The sequence below is a fragment of the Copadichromis virginalis genome, linkage group LG11 (genome assembly GCF_057382275.1).
Source record: "Copadichromis virginalis isolate Kocher_CV1m ecotype Utaka linkage group LG11, C_Virginalis_male_GT1.1, whole genome shotgun sequence".
Lineage (NCBI taxonomy): Eukaryota > Metazoa > Chordata > Actinopteri > Cichliformes > Cichlidae > Copadichromis > Copadichromis virginalis.
The window spans coordinates 19,096,461-19,112,931 of NC_140628.1; the positions used below are offsets into that span (position 1 = coordinate 19,096,461).

At 39.5% G+C, this 16,471-nt stretch overlaps 1 protein-coding gene across 2 annotated transcripts in view; it reads left to right on the plus strand.

Moving 5' to 3' along the window:
* The first annotated feature begins 888 nt into the window (after positions 1-888).
* Positions 889-16,471, plus strand: part of oxr1a (oxidation resistance 1a) — a 183,954-nt gene continuing 168,371 nt past the window's right edge. The window contains exon 1 of one of the 2 annotated variants that reach the window (XM_085473459.1): positions 889-1,013. The gene's annotated coding sequence lies outside the window, so the exon portion shown is untranslated. The remainder of the gene's footprint in view (positions 1,014-16,471) is intronic. The other variant, XM_085473461.1, reaches the window with a different exon arrangement.

Consider the following 16,471-nt stretch of genomic DNA (forward strand, 5'->3'; position numbering starts at 1 on the left):
TGAGACTGATATTGTTTAAGCATTTAGGAATAAATTAGGTAAGTCATCACCTCTTGTGCATTCAATAATAACCTAATATATACACTACTATACACAGCAGTTAACTTTAACCTATCGGTGAACTGTGATTAATACACATGTTATTTATTTTGATGAAATTCGTAAATGTACTTAATTGTTAGTCTGTTCACACAGCTAAAAATAATTAAGAACATTCTAAAGCACCGCTCTGCCTATATTATAGAAGTTCTAGTACTTTCAAGCATTTCTTTCCTCCCCTTTGTTTTTACTTTTTTTGTACCCTTTGTCTCACTTTTTACCGTTCCACCAGTGTACCTCTTGCTTCAAGCTTATCTGCCAGGTTTAGTTAATACTTTCTTTACAAGTTAAGATTCTGAAACACCTTCTCAGTTTATGCATGTTCATACATTTCAACAAAAATTACTACTAGTGGTTATGCCACACTTTTTATGGCATACTGCCGTACCTTATGACATTTTGCTTTTTTCATTTTACTCAAGTACATAAAGTTTTATTTATATCTCTAATGTTTATTTTGTATTTAAAAGTAAATGTGATAAATGACTTCTTTTTTTGACAGCCATGTGATCATTAGCTGGAGCCCGAACAAACCCTAATAGTTCCACAGTCTTAAACCCGTTTAAGCTTAGTGGGTCTGTTTTTGCTCACTAGAATCGTGTATTTCTTCCTTATCTGCAGCCACTGTGTCATTTTTATTCTTGCAGTGTATCTGAGGATGACAGCTCTCCCCCTTCCCCTCCCCTCCCCGCTTTCTCCGCTCTGCCGGGACGCTTGCCCGGTTTGGTTTGGTCCGCTCCTCCCCTCTCCTATGTCTCACCGATGGTAGTTTCTATTGGGAGAAGGTCAAATGACTCCGCATGTCTGCCTCTGTGTACATTCCTGCCGTGGCGCACGCCTGAGGAAGAAATACTTTCATCGCGAGTGTGTTTGCGAGCATCCGAAAGGCGGCATCGCGCAATGTCCCTCTAAAAGTAAGTACCGATGCGCAGCGACATGTTTGTTCTCTGTCAAACGGATAGCCCGGCTTCTTCTTTCTTTTCTTTTTTCTTTTTCACATGTGGTCGGATAAGTCGTTTCCTTATAAAGCTTTAATGTTTGCAAAGTGTAGTGTTTCTGTGCGGATGCTACAGCTCAGGAACCCAGATGGTTTGAAAATAGTTCCTTGGGGATGCTTGGAGTCTTGTGATGCTTTCAGCGGTGCAGGTGAAATTCAGGTGAAGGGAGGCTCTTATTCCCACTAAACAAATAACCTGAGCTGCTTGTTCTTCATGCGCCTCAGCGGTACTTACATTCAGATCAGTTTTACCTTTGGCACTCCTGCTGCATTTTCGCTATCCTGGAGTACATTATAGGAGCTTAATGAACGAATACAGCTCTGAGCAGCAGTAATAAGCCACATTTAGTTCTAAATAATGCAGAGGTAAAGGGAAGGTAAACAGTAATCAAAAGAAAATGGGAATTCAGACTATTCATCAGCACGAAAGTGTATTGAACCATGTTTACGTTATTTACTCAACAGTACATGTTATCTGAGGTCTGTGCTAATGTGGGAGCATGGAAAGTTCACTCCTCAGCAACTAGAAAGCTCTTAGGAAGGTAGACTTAATGAAGTGAGTCATCTAAGTGTGGCCACAACTCCCCTCCTCATCTTCCCCTGCAGAGTAGTATGTAGCTAACTAAGCCTATTACACCATTGCATAATGCAATAAGGTATTCCCATAAGGTGCAGAATGAGCTGCCTCTGGGAGTCAAGTGGTGGAAGCCTGTGTATTGTCCTTTTAATCACTTATTATACATGCTGGTAAAACATATAAGGGAAAGGTAGTCACGAACACAGAGCTAACTAAAGGGAGATGGATCACTGTCCACAGACACGGTGGCTTCACTGATGTGAAAGGTAGCTTGGTCAAGGGCAGCGAGATGTTCAAGGTCAAATCAGAGTGAAAACAGGGAGAGGAGTTGTCAAGTAAAGTGTCTGATTTTTGTGATGAATGCTCATCTTGTTTCACTTGCTCAGATGATCCTTCATGCTGCTCAGGCAAACCGTTTTCTAACAATGCTGCCATCAATCCATGTAAAAAAGAATTCTTTAAAAAGAGCTACAAAAAGCATTTTCTAAAGAATTGTCTTTCAAAGGTTGGGAGAAGTTAAAAAAGAATACCAGTGTGTTTCCTGTACGCTAATGCAAAAATCTCTTAATTGCATGTTTTGTTAATATCCAGTAAAATATAAGAAAACACAGTTTGGTAATGTGGCATTTTGCTTAAAAAGTAACTTGGATTATGTAATTTTTCATTACTATGGACATTTATAAATAAAAAATAGTTTAGGCATAAATCAAACCATGTATATACTCGTAAACTACAACTATATTTAGACTGTGTGTTAACTTTCCTGTGTATATAATATGCTCAAAAACAATGATATTTGAAAAGCCATGATGTTTTTTTTTAATATAGAGTTGTTTTTTTTCCCATGTCATAGACTAAATAATGAATTGTTTAGAAAAAAATATTGGTCAGTTGAGCGTTGTGTTGTAGTAACTGAGTGTTTAGCTCTGCTACCAACATTTTAGAAATGTCAAGACTAGGGCTTGCAAAAACCTGGTACTGAGATAGGCCAACAATCAACAGTAAAAACAACTATCGGATTAGGTACTACTTTGCAACATTTTCAGTGCCAGCAGTGCTGTCTTTGCCTCATCCAGCTGACACACAGCTTCACACAGCACTGCTGCAGACAGGCAGACACACCGCCCTCCCTTTAGTGGCAGCATGAACTGTAGTCTGTGTTCACAACCACTGAACAACATTTTATGAGGGTTTTCAAGCTCCCCTTTCAACAACATTGCAGTATTAAACAATTAACATACATATTAACCTGTTCAACTATTAGAATCTGCCATGTTCTTTACCATAGAACTGTTACTACAGTAGAAAAAATAGTAGTGACACACACACAGACACATGCGCACACACCTTCAGTCATGACTCTTATGATGAAATCATGCACGGTCCTGCTGGCTTTGATTAATCCTTCACCCTGCAAACATCAGTGAGTTCTTGCCGTTACCAATTGATTACTGCATCGAGATTCTCGTTGATGAAACTGAACTGTATTCACTTAGTGGAAATGATTTCATACATGCTGTTTTAAAAAGAAACAAATTCAATTAGTTGGCTCCTAATAAAAATATATCCTTATCTGTATTTCAAGTGCATCAAACTGCGCTTTTATGCTTTCTGATCTTTTATTTATTTTTTTCTCCGCGCTGATAAGCTGAAGCTCTGAGGGACGAGGCTTGATGTCTATCAAGATAGCCACGAAAAAATTCGGTATCTCTCAACTGTGTGAGGCTCAACAACAACTGCAGCCTCCTCTATCTCCTCTATCTCTGCACGCTCATCAATGCACACAGCTCTCAGGTAGACTGAGAACTTCTGCACTACCCTTAGAATACAGGCAAAAAGTAAATTGCTAACATGAGATCAGACAGTGTTTCTTGAAAGCACTCTTTGGGAAGACTTATGTAAAGTGCTGCTAGTAGACTTTTAAATAAGCCCTTATATGTAGCACAGACTGCTTTTACCCTAAGGGGCATGCTGTGATGTAAAGGTCAAGGTGTAGGCGATAACCCTGTGAGGCTTCGTGCACATATAAGTGGTTCCACTGGGATTCTGTGGTTTCTAAGCACTGTAGTTCAATGTAAAGTTCCTTAATATCCCTGATTTATCATCATATAGACCCTTTTGCTGCCTACGTCATCAAAAGCATGCGTGTGCATTTTGGCAGCGGAGGTAAAGCGTCATCCCATTAATTCAGATAAGGATGACGAGACAACACAGTTGTAAAGCTTGATTTAAAAGTGTTATCATCATAAAAATGTTGGGTTGTTGCGTGTTTGGCTGTCAAAATCACTCCTCTATAAACAGCAGGTTGAAGTTGTACAGAATTACGACGGGATCCCAGCTGTTTCTGAGAAATCTGAGGCGTCTGTGGTAGCAAGCCATTAAACGTGTTGATGAAAGCTGGACTGAGGACACAATCAGAAATGCTCGCATTTGTAGCGCCAATTTACATCAGGTAAGTTATTTATCTACTCTGGTTACACTATAATTCCTGCTTTATATGAATAATAATATCTAAAGTAAGCTGCATTAGCAGGTTTGCTATTTGGCTATTAATCAGTGTAGTGTGACTGTCTGGATCAATATCCTGGTAAGGATATATATTTTTTAGAATCAACCAATTTGTTGTGAGCTTGTGCCTGCATATCCTAACTTTTCACATTTCTGTATTAAAGATGAAGAGGATATCCCAGTCCCAAGGAGAGAATATGATGATCTAAACCTGAGATACACTCAGCTTCAGAATGACTGTGTGAACCTGCAGCAGGAGAAAAACTTCAAGCTGAAAATGCAAAGCTTAGAGAGGAGCTGAAAAACTCTGCGTTTTCTTATGCCACTATTAAATGCAAAATGGGGCAAATGCTTTCTTTCACAGGACTTACCTCCTTTATCTTTGAATATAACAGACAAAATCACAGACAGTGTAGAAATAATTTGCCAAAATATCATTCTGCAGGATCATCTTACTGGCTTTTGCTAATGAAATTAAGAGTGGGCCTTAAATAACACTGATTTAGCCTACAGATTTAAGGTATTAAAACCCACCATATCAAATGTATTGTTGCATTCACTATAATGTTGTCCTGCTGTTTCCTTCATGGTTTCACCCTAAAGAACAGATGGGACATTTAACTTGGTTTTGTTGTACTGCATTATATCCATAATTAATTTTCCTTTTTTTATCCGTTGTGGTCACATGGTGAAATTTAGTACGTGTGATCCGATGGGTGTGCCAGTGGTGTTATCTGGACGCATTCTAGTGTTTCAAATTGATGATGCTGCATTTAAGTTTGTGAAATGTTTCTTCACTTTTCACCTTTATTTCCTGTGGTGAGAGTTCCCTGAGTGAGTGTTAAATAAAGCAGTCAAGGGCTCCAGCAAGCCTGGTTGTTCCTCCGTATCAGTGTCCAGTGATGTTGTTTCTGTGTCACTGTTCCCTAGACTTGTCAGCACTGCAGCATCTAGGTCCACAACCTTTATTTCCCGGATGTCATCATCGGTCAACTCTGATGACTGGGTAATAAGAATACATAATTATTATTATGCCGAGTATTTAAAGAAATATATAAAATATATTTTATGAAGCTTGATCATTTTTGTTCAGAACTCATGAAGCAGAGTATTAAAACATAAACGGTACACAACACTGAGTAGCCAATCTAAGGAATCCAAGTTACGAAATAAATAATGTGAAGCTCAAACAAAGAAAAAAAAATACTGAAATGACTGAGTGTCTACAGGTCTTTATGATTTTTTTTTTTTTTTTTTAAATCATAAAATAAATTGCCGTTGGGGAAAGTCTTTATTCTTCAAGCTCGGGTCTGCTACCAGAGGCCTGGGAACTCGAGGGTCCTGCGCAGTATCTTAGCTGTTCCTAGGACTGCGCTCTTCTGGACAGACATCTCGGATGTTGTTTCTGGAATCTGCTGGAGCCACTCACCTAGCTTGGGGGTCGCTGCACTTAGTGCTCCGATTACCACTGGGACCACTGTTACCTTCACCCTCCACATTTTCCCGAGTTCTTCTCTCAGCTCTTGGCATTTCTTGAGCTTCTCATGTTCCTTCTTCCAGATGTTGCTGTCACTCGGTATAGCTACATCTATCGCTCTATCACTGTCTGTATCTGGAAGTCCCACAGGATCTTAGCTTGGTCATTCTCCACCACCCTAGGGGGCCTCTCCCATTTTGACCTCGGGACTTCCAGGCCTTATTGGCACAGATGTTCCTGTACACTATGCCGACCACTTGGTTATGCCATTCCATGTATGCCCTGCCTGCTAGCATCTTGCACCATGCTGTTATATGCTGGATTGTCTCAGAGGCATCTTTACACAGCCTGCACCTGAGGTCTTTCCTGGTGTGATAGACCCCAGAACTATTGCTCTTGTGCTGAGAGCTTGTTCCTGTGCTGCCACAAGGAAGTCAGTTGCCGGTCATCAAAGTTAACCTGTTTAGATAGTTTGCATGATCTTTTGTGGATAATCCCTTTGTCTAGATTGACAGACTCTTAAATCTCCTTTCCCAAAATGTGTGCACATCCTTACCTGTGTTATTACTGTTTACAAATTGTTAAAGGATCTATGGTGCTTATGAGGATACATGCAGCTGCATACAACCATATAAGCCACTTAACCAAAATGCAGTTTGACAGGCATAATATAGTATCTTTTGCAGCGACAGCAACAAGTATAACAATGAGTGTCTACAGCCATCTGTAAAACATGGTGAAGACTCTGTTATGGTTTGGGTTGCATTTCAGACAGTGGTGTTAGGGATCTTAGCAACAGCTCCACTTTTCAACATGACAGTGATCCCATACTGCTAATGTCCAAAAAGCATGCCTGGATAGAAAAACACACAGTGGAAAACGATGTGTCATGGATTGGTCTCCCAGATTCAGGACCTCAGCATTATTGAAGGAGTACAGGATCACCTTGATAGCATATGGAAGAAAGAAGAGTTTTGAATGTCCTTCAAGAAGCCTGGATAATTATTCCTATTTGAGGTATGCCAAAATACACAAGAAGTGGACTGAAAACCAGTGGCAACATATCTACTACAGTGAGTGTCTACAGCCATCTGTAAACACAGTGGAGGCTTTGTTAAGGAACAAAAATCATTCAAGAAGCCTGTAGAACAATTCATGTAGACTACTTCATGAAGAAATTACAGAAAGCTGTCTAAAACAGTTCAGGCTGTGTTGAAGAAACAGGTGGCCATACCAAGTATTGACTTTCAAGCCCAAAACTCTGTTTTTGCCTTATTTACTGTATTTCTGTGCATATTTCAATAAATAGCTGCACTTATTTCCCATTTCCCCAGCAAAATATAAAGAATTAAGAAGTACCTAAAGACTTCTGCACAGTACTTTGCAGTGTTCTTTACTTTATTAAGCTTTTCCTTATTCTCTATCACACACACACACTTAGTGTTTGCATGGTGGACAGAGCATGCAATCTAACAATGCAAATATGGAGGTGGACGTACAATAACAGCATCATAGATTATAATAGGCCCCTTTTGTAACTCAAACAAGCAGAACGTTAGCTATGAAGCACTAATTATGATGCATGATTATTTACTCAATTTTTTGTGTGTAATCTGTTTTTTGGAAATTATTGGATTGGTTGTCACAGGAATAAAGCAGGTTTATTTAATATGGGCGGGATTAAATGACCAATGATGTTGCATCAATGTGGGTAGAACCAGTTGTGATCAGTGCAAGTGAATGTTATGCAGTTGGGATCCTGTGGCGTAGCCTTACTCATTATTCCAGGGGGCTGCCAGTGCTCCATTCTAAAAAAAAAAAAAAAAAAAAAAAAGGAATAATTGGTTTGTGTTTATTACCGTGTTGAAATTTCTCTGTAGTCTACTCAAGTGTCCTGCTTATAAATGCAATATTAAAAAGAAGAATAAACAAGCTTTAAACAAAGTAATTCTGCTGGTCCTACAAGACAGAAGAGCCCCTTTAACCCTTCAAAATCAGCCAGTTCATATTTTAGTGCATATAACTTCATCAGTTATCACAGTTGTGTTTTATAGTGCAAACTTCAAACTATATACCAGTTTTTAATCCTTACGATTCAGTTCTTTAGATTTTATTGACAGTTTGATGCGCATAAGTCCTACAAAACAAAAATAGATTGAAGCCAACAAAATAACCAAGCTTATGTTTTCTATGTTACATCTCACTGTAAATAACACAGAAGCTTTTTCTATATTTTATGACATGGCATAATACATACAAAAACAAAAATGTTCTGAATCACGTTAGTTTTATATTAGTGTTATATTTTTGAACATGTCAATAGGTGTTTGATATTCAGGTATTTGTTTTAATGAGATGTTGCAAAGCACCATTTGCTAGCAGTGGTTGGTGCTGTCCCAAAGTGGGGGGTAGGCCCAGGCTTAGGGTTAGCACATATGATGACTTTGACCTCAGAGGGTTAAATAATATTTTACTTGTGCTTCCCTGGTCTATGGTGATCTGCTGTTTGCTTGAAATATTAAAGAATTTATCATTAATACAGTTGACCTTTTCAGTATGGACAGTTTTCCTTTGTCAAAGACCACAGGAGCATGCACTTATTCATGATGAAGCAACAAATCTGACTGCTTTCTTTGAAGATCTGAACAAATACAATTATCCTAACTAAGATCACCCAATCCTGGATCACCAAGTGATTCTTGGATCAGAAGTTTTATGACAGACATATTAGCTAAATGTGGATATATTTAACAAGGAATTACATTTTTGCCTGCTTACTTTTTTTGGCTGCTTTTTTTTAAAAATTATTTTGCAAGCACTCACATTGTCTACTGTGTTTTCAGTTTTTTGGGTGTTCTGTACCAGCAGTCTGCATTAGAAGAATAGGGAAGTGTGGTTTTGGAGAGCATAAACAGAGGGATACAGACAGGGTAAGGAAGGAGATGGTCCTCAGTCCACAACAAGACAATTAGATAATGACAAGGCAGTGACACAGATGATTTGTTGCCTTGTGTTGTAATGTGATTCCAGGAGTCTAGCTGAAAATTCATTTTAAGCTTTCACAAAATACATTCTTCCATTATGGAGCTTGGTGGGTTTAAATAATTTAAAACATTGTTTTCGAAAACAAACAGGAATCTCCTGAACAGGACGGCGCTTTCATGGCACTTTGATGCTTTATATGCACTTTGCTAGAAATAACTTCTCTTTACATCTAGACGTGGTTTATGTTATCTGTAATGAGTTTACTGTGTATCTAAAAGAAAACTGTGATTAGTCAGCCACACTGCAGGCCATAAAGTGGCCCCCCTCTAGTCCTCCCTCATTTTGGTATAAATACCCCGAAGGCTGATTTGTTTTTCTCACCACTCTCTGTGCGATTCTTATGTCTGGCTCACTGTCTAATGATGATAATCTTAAAAAAAAACAAAAAAAAAACCATAAGAAGAAAAAACATAAAAAAAAAAAAAAACAAATTAAAAAAAAAATACAGGTGAACATTTGGGAGGGCATGAAGAGGAAGCAAAGGGTGTAGCGTACACAAGGGGGGTGTTTGGTTGGGTTCCATAATATAATGGCGTTACGTACATACAGTAAACAGCTCCATGGGACTGGTTGGAGGATTAAAGAGGATTTTCCACGCTAAGCTACAGGAACTCAGCCCTGTGACCCCCTCATGTTTCCTCCTCCCTTTAGAAGAGCAGCAAACCAGCCTCCTCTCTCCTTTCAGGCTGCTTGGCCCGTGTTGCATCCACCCTGTGACCCACATTGGCGATTATATGGATAGGATAAAGAAGAGGGTGGCACCACCCTTTAGGATATTTTATAGTGCGTTTCCATCAAAGTGATTTGACAGCTATGAATCCTTTGCTCTGTCATTTTTTTTACCCAGTTTGACATTTTCTGATAAATCTGCAAATCTTACTTTAATGACAACGCTGATGATAGTAATAGCTGTCCAGGTAAATTAAGGGCATGTTCTGAGCGCCTTTCCCGTACCCGTGAATGGAGTGATAATGTGACAGCCAGATGACATACATCACCAAACGGGCCCCACATAACTTGATGGGAGGAAGACAATGCTGTCAGCAAACTAAAATCTGGTTAAGTTGAGTGAACATTGCCTTTGGTTCCACTTTGGGACACTGCTGGAAAGCTAATTGAATCAAAGCAAAGGGGATGGGGTCACTTTTGACTGACACTCTATGGGCATTTGTCTCCGTCAGCCTAACATCATGCAGGGAGGTGACTCAGCAGGGAGCCGTCCCCGACCCAAATGCATGCATGCCCTTAACTCGAACTGACAGTGTTCTAGGATCCTGTACATACCTTGCCACAAGCAAGACTGCTGGAAAGCTGAGGTTTTCTCTTTTTATTTATACTTTTTATTTTAATTGTCGTCATCATGTGAAGCCCCTCCCCCCTACCCACACACAAAAAGCAGAACTAGATCAACCCAGGAAAGCAGAGGTTCATTTTGTGTAAATGCCGAACTCAGAAGAGATTCTGAGTTGTTTTCTCAGAGGCCTGTGGAGTGCCCAAATTCAAGGATGTTATGAGGAACGTCCCCCTGGCTTGTGGAATGACTTTGCTGCTTGGTTCAAATGACAATATTTGTTACTATTTCTGTAAATCAAACTTTTCAGTGACCATTTAAGTCTTTATGAGAGGTAAAAATGGTTAGGTTGATTCAAGCATATGATTGGGGGGCTACAACCAACCAATGAGGCCAACTATATTACAGTCTTGACCAATTTGTCAGTTCCAATTTGCTGCTAAGATTTTGTCTTTTTTCTGTTTCTTTGCAGCTCCTGTGCAAGTTTTTTCTTTTTAGCATAATATAATACCAAAACAAATAAAATGAAAAAATACTATTTTAGAAATGGTGAAGAGCTCCAACACTGTTTGCAGTACTTGCCACTTAGCCGACTATGATTCAACTGAGCAAACTAGTACGAGGTCAAGCAGTGTTTTCACAGTAAATTGCAAAGTAGTTTGTGAAATTTACTGGAAGTAAATGAACCATAACCCCATCAGCTTCTTGATATCACTCAACAATATACGTTATCTCTCTATATATGTGGGCACGTGTGTATTAGCCCCACATGAGGCCAAAATGATTCTCTCGATTATTGTCGTGATTATTCATTGATTTAAGTGACATAAATGTAATGTAAATATAACACTGCTTTCACATCCTTTCGATCCATTTATTGTACTTCAGCGATGCATGTGAGAGATGTGAGATTCCTGTCTGTTTTCTCTGTGATATTTTGTATACGCTGCAGGTTTTTCCACTTTGGAAAAATTATTTTATATCATGTATTTTGCTCAGTAAGTTGACTATTTCCCTTTTTATCTCACATCTTTTGACATCTTTGGGCGAAAGGAATGCTACTCTAATTGTGATCATTGGGCTGGATGGATATGTGGACGCATTGAGCTGATGTTCGATGATTGATGTAGCAGCCATTATTCTTCTTGGCCTTCATGCTTGAATGGTGCTGCAATGTGATGTTTCCAGGTGGTTGTATAAGTTAGTTGTGTTGCTTTGGATATGATTTGTTCTTGGTTAACTTCATCATCAAACCTCAAGTATTTCTAAATAGTGCATGATGATGTGAGGACGGATGAAGGACAGTTATTGAATCAGGCAGTGCAGAGGATTAATACGGAGGAAGTGAGGGCACTGTGAAGAGGGTTGAAAGGAGGTTAGTTCAGATGACATACTTATGGAGGTATGGAGATATATAGGAGGAAGGGCAGTGGAATTTATGATCTGTAGTGAGAGTAGATAGCAGGTGGAAGAGAGCTTGGAGAGGTCAAGGTATGCCCTGGAGAGAAGAGGAGTGAAAGTAAGTAGAAGCAAGACTAAATACATTTTTTGTGAGTGAGAGGAGATGGATGGGAAGGTGACTATGCAAGGAGCAAAGGTAGTGAAGGTAAAATGAGTTAAAAATACCAGGGATCAACTGTCAAAAGTAATGGATGGTGCACAAGAGGTGAATGGAAGATGTTGGAGTGGCCGAAGAAGAGTGCCAAGAGTGAAAGGGAAGGTTTACAAGATGGTAGTGAGACCTGCTGTAATGTATGGTTTGGAGACAGTAGCACTGACAAGAAGACGGGAGGCCAAGCTGGAGGTGTAGATCTGAAGATGTGAAGACTTTCATTGGGAGTGACCAGAATGACCAAGATTAGAAATGAGTACTTGTCTCCCGGCCCTGCTTAATAGCCCGATAAAAGTGAAGAATACACTATATGGCAGAAATCCTGTGGTTCAAAATTCAATTAAGGTTTGGAACCAACTATTGGACACAGTAAAGGCTCCTAAAATGTATTTGGATGCTCCGCTATGTAACAACCATGCCTTCAGGCCTGGGCTGGAGGACAGCACGTTTGTGTCATGGCAGGGAAGAGGGATTTGTTCTCTCAAAGATATTTACATTAATGGATATTTTCCATCTTTTCAACAACTGAGGGTGAAATTTAATCTTCCTAATTCACATTTTTTCAGATTTTTACAGTTAAGACATTTCATCAAAGCATCTGTTCCACGATACGGTCTGATTCCTCGAAGCCCAGTGCTTGACAGCTTCATGTCGGTTGAGCCCTATACTAGAGGTGCTGTGTCCCGCTTTTAGAGGGCCTTACTGGATATGTGCAGTCCTTCCTCTGATACTTTTAGGGAGCAGTGGCAGGAAGAACTGGGGGTGGATGTTCCTGATGATCTTTGGCAAGAGTGCATTAAGAATGTATATTGTAGTTCTGTAAATGCTAGACACTGTTTGATCCAATTTAAGGTTGTGCATAGGTTGCACTTCTCTCCCACTAAACTGGAAAAGATATATAAGAATGTCTCAGCCCTCTGTGTTAAGTGTTCAAGTGGTCGAGGAACTTTATCTCACCTTTTCTTTCAATGCCAAAGGCTGCGGCCTTTTTGGAATCATCTGTTTGATTTTTTGTCCAAAGCCATTGGCAGGGTGGTCCCATGTACCCCCTTTGCAGCGTTGTTCGGGGTGTGTGAACTGGGATGGGCAAGGGACAAGACGGAGATGCAGGTTGTGTCAATGACCACACTTGTGGCTAGAAAGCTGATACTTTTCTGCTGGAAGTCTGATAAACCCCCTACCTTCGAAATGTGGTTGAGAGCATTTGGAAATGTACTCCATCTGGAAAAAATCAGGTTTACCCTGTCTAACCGAGAGAGTGTGTTTGATAAGATTTGGCAACCGGTCGTTAGCCTGATGGACAACCTTAATTGAAGTATACTCTGTCTTGACATTTATGTATGATGTATCACCACCTTGTTGACTTGCCGTTCACCTTCTATTGTGTTCTTTTTGAAGGTGATTGTTGTATGCTACTCAATTATAAAATCAATAAAAATATATTTAAAAAAAAGAAATGAGTACCTTCAGAGGGACTGCTCAGGTTGAGTGTTTTGGAGATGAAGTTAGAGTGACATGATTTGGATATGTGCTGGAGGAGGAATGGTAGATATACTGGACAAAAGATGTTGAGGATGGAGCTGAGGCAGGAGGAAAAGAGGAAGACCAAAGACGAGGTTCGCGGATGTAGCGAAGGGGGACATGCAGAAGGAGAGCTGTGCCAGACATTTGAATCTTGCTGTACATCTGTCTTTATCGTGGTGTTACTGGTCCGGGAAACTTCAAGCTATGTGGTGCAGGGAACACTTGTGATTGGTGTATGATCAGGGGGTGATTTAGGGAGAGCTTGATTTGCTTTTGCTTTGAGTTCTATTGGTGGAGCACACACTTTCGGTATTGCTCGAGTCAAGTCAAAATCTTAATCAAGATTAAAATTTGATTACTTGTGCAGCTCAAGTGTGTATATAGAAAAGAAAATATGATCAATATATCAGTATTTGGGGTTTTTACTAGGGCTGAACGATATATCGCATTTGCGATAATATCGCGACATGATCAAGTGCAATTTTCTAACCGCAAAGGCTGCGATTATACTCTGGACATGTCCAAATTCATGGGCTGCATCCTCCTGAGGCCGCATTTGTAGACCGATTACGTCACAGCGACGCGCCGAAGGCTGTCCAAATTACTACCATATCCCAGAATTCATAGCGCGGCCCAGCCAAACTCCAGTTTCCAACAATGGCGGCCGCTACTAAGTTTTAAAATTACTCATACTAATCTTTCTGGGTCACAAAATAAACTTTTAAAATATTTTCAGGCGAGAAAGTAGCTGTGTAAACATCAAATATCTGCTCGGTTTATCAAGATATCCCATATTTGCAAAAGTGCTTCGACGTTTTCAGAGGCGTCTGCTACCCACCAGCTCGACAGCTAGCCGGGAGCTCGAGGGTTACTGATGCGGCCGAGAACGGCACAACTCCCGGCACATCATTTTCAGATCACCGCGGAGTTTCGCTGCTCGGGTTAAACGTGATATATAAGTCACTTAGACAACCTAAAAATGTTATTGTTGGGCTTTTTTCAGTGTTTTGTTTGTTCGTGAGTAAATCGGTTTGGCTGAGATTAAAGTTATTAGATTAGATAAAATAAAACTTTATTAATCCCCCGGGTGGGTTCCTCCTTGGTTTTCACACAGCTGACTAAACGTCAAACAGAAAACTTATTAAACAGAAGTATGAGACAGTCGAGAATTTACACCAGTGTCTGGTTATATTTTAGATAGCAAGAAGCAGACGGCCGAGTTTATTAAACTCCACCGAGACAGCGGTGACGCAGATCAGAAGGCTAGACCGTCCAATTTCACGCCTTTAAACTTTAAAGGCGTGTTTGTGTGTGTGTTTATACAATTGCTATTATGTTTGCACTTTATGTGTAATGTTACTGACTGCAGAGATCAGTAAGATGTGTGTATTTTTTATTTATTAGTTTTATTTATTTAATATTATTTTTTAATTGAATGACTGTCTAGTAGTTCACAGATGTCGAAAAACTGAGTGTGGTAAAGCCACTGATTTTTTTTATGTATATTTCTGCAATCTGCACATTGTACTGACTTTCATTTTAATGTTTACACCAGGGTTCCTTGTCAGCACTTTATGCTCAGATGTTTGTAAGCTAAAAATAAACTATTGTGTATGTTCAAATATACTGTTGTGATTGAAGAAGTTAAATAAAAATGTCAGTCATCAATTCATGCATCACCTCATGTCATCATAACAGAGGTCTGTCTTCCAGGAAAGAACAGTTTAAAATTAATGTAATATAGTATTGGCCATACTATATGATGTATTGCTTGTCTTTGTTTAATAATACAGAAGACAAAGACCTTAAAAAATAATCGCATATCGCATCGCAATCGAATTTCCCAGAGGAACCCCCCCGAGGGATTAATAAAGTTCTATCTTATCTTATCTTATCTTAATCGCAATATTGGGGCAAAAAATCGCAATTAGATTATTTTCCATAATCGTTCAGCCCTAGTTTTTACTCAATATTACTCACTCAAAAATCTCAATATTGGCAATATCTGCTATTTTAAATGAACAACTTTTACTGTGCTCCGCCTCTGAAATCTCGCTTCATGCGTAACACAGTTCTGATACTGGTATGAATCTAATCTGCTGTCCTTTGGCTATGAAACAAATTTCCAAAATTATCAATTTATTCCTTCTCTGAGTCTTCTTCTTCTGGCATAGCATACATGTACTTACCAAATAAGCATATATTTTGCTTTTGAGCCCAGTGGCAATTCAGAACTATCTTACTGTAATAAAACGTTAGTTTGCTCCTCCATGCAGTTTTTGTGACATCTCATGGCAGACAAAAGTCTAACGAAGAAAAAAAAAGAGCTTGCCCAGTGTGAACTTGTGTGTGAGAGAAGCAGTAATTTAGGAAACATTTATAACCTGCTATATTTCCCTGTAGCTGGATTTTCATAAGCATAGTTTAGCTTACAGAGCATTGAAATATGTATCCGTTATAATTCAGGCTACAATGAGACTCCCAGTGCTGTATTATAGGGTAGAATAAGTTAAACTAAAGAGCTCAAACGTATTAGCTGCAGGGAGCTTTTAAACATGTCAAAGCTATTAGCTTAATAATTATTTCTCTATAATATTTTCATCTTTTTGGTGTAAATCAATATGATTAATTAAGTGAAAGGCACTCAGAATCAGATACAATCAGTTGTCACTTTTAGCATCAATAATGGAGCTCTATTACATGAACATGAAACATAATGACTCCATTATCCCTCACGGCTGGCGAGTGGCTGGAAAAATTCTCGTGGAGATGTTTGGTTTGAAGGGGAAAAGCTCTCATGCAGGCAGATCCGGCGTAGCTCCAGCAATGACGCAGTCCTCAAACGTATGCCTGTGTTCCTCCGGGAGATGCAGATAAGACGCCATCGAGAAGATAACAGCCGTGCATTGCTACCATTAGCCCAACACAAATATGATAGTCAGAAATGACAGAGAGGGTGTTTATTCCTTGCCCAGTAATTGACTGAGCATTTCCATAATAGGATTGTGTTTCCTGCCAGGCTAATGTGACCCCTATTAGTTCAGGAAACGTACTGCAATCAGGCTCTGCGTGCGCTGCCAGACAGCCAAGAAAATGAACTGGGGAAAAAAGGAGAAATGAGGGACCAGAGGGTGAGAGAGATTTAAACAATGGAGAGATGTAGACAATGGGACAGCCAGAGGGACCAGAGAGGGGAGCAGAAGGGAAGATGAGTCATATCACTGCACCAAATCGGGCCTTGATTGAAATGCCACTGCAGCTACTGTACTTAGATTTTAATTTTGGTTGGCCTAAATTGGATTTTAACTCACCATATCATTAAGCTTACATTAGACATGCTG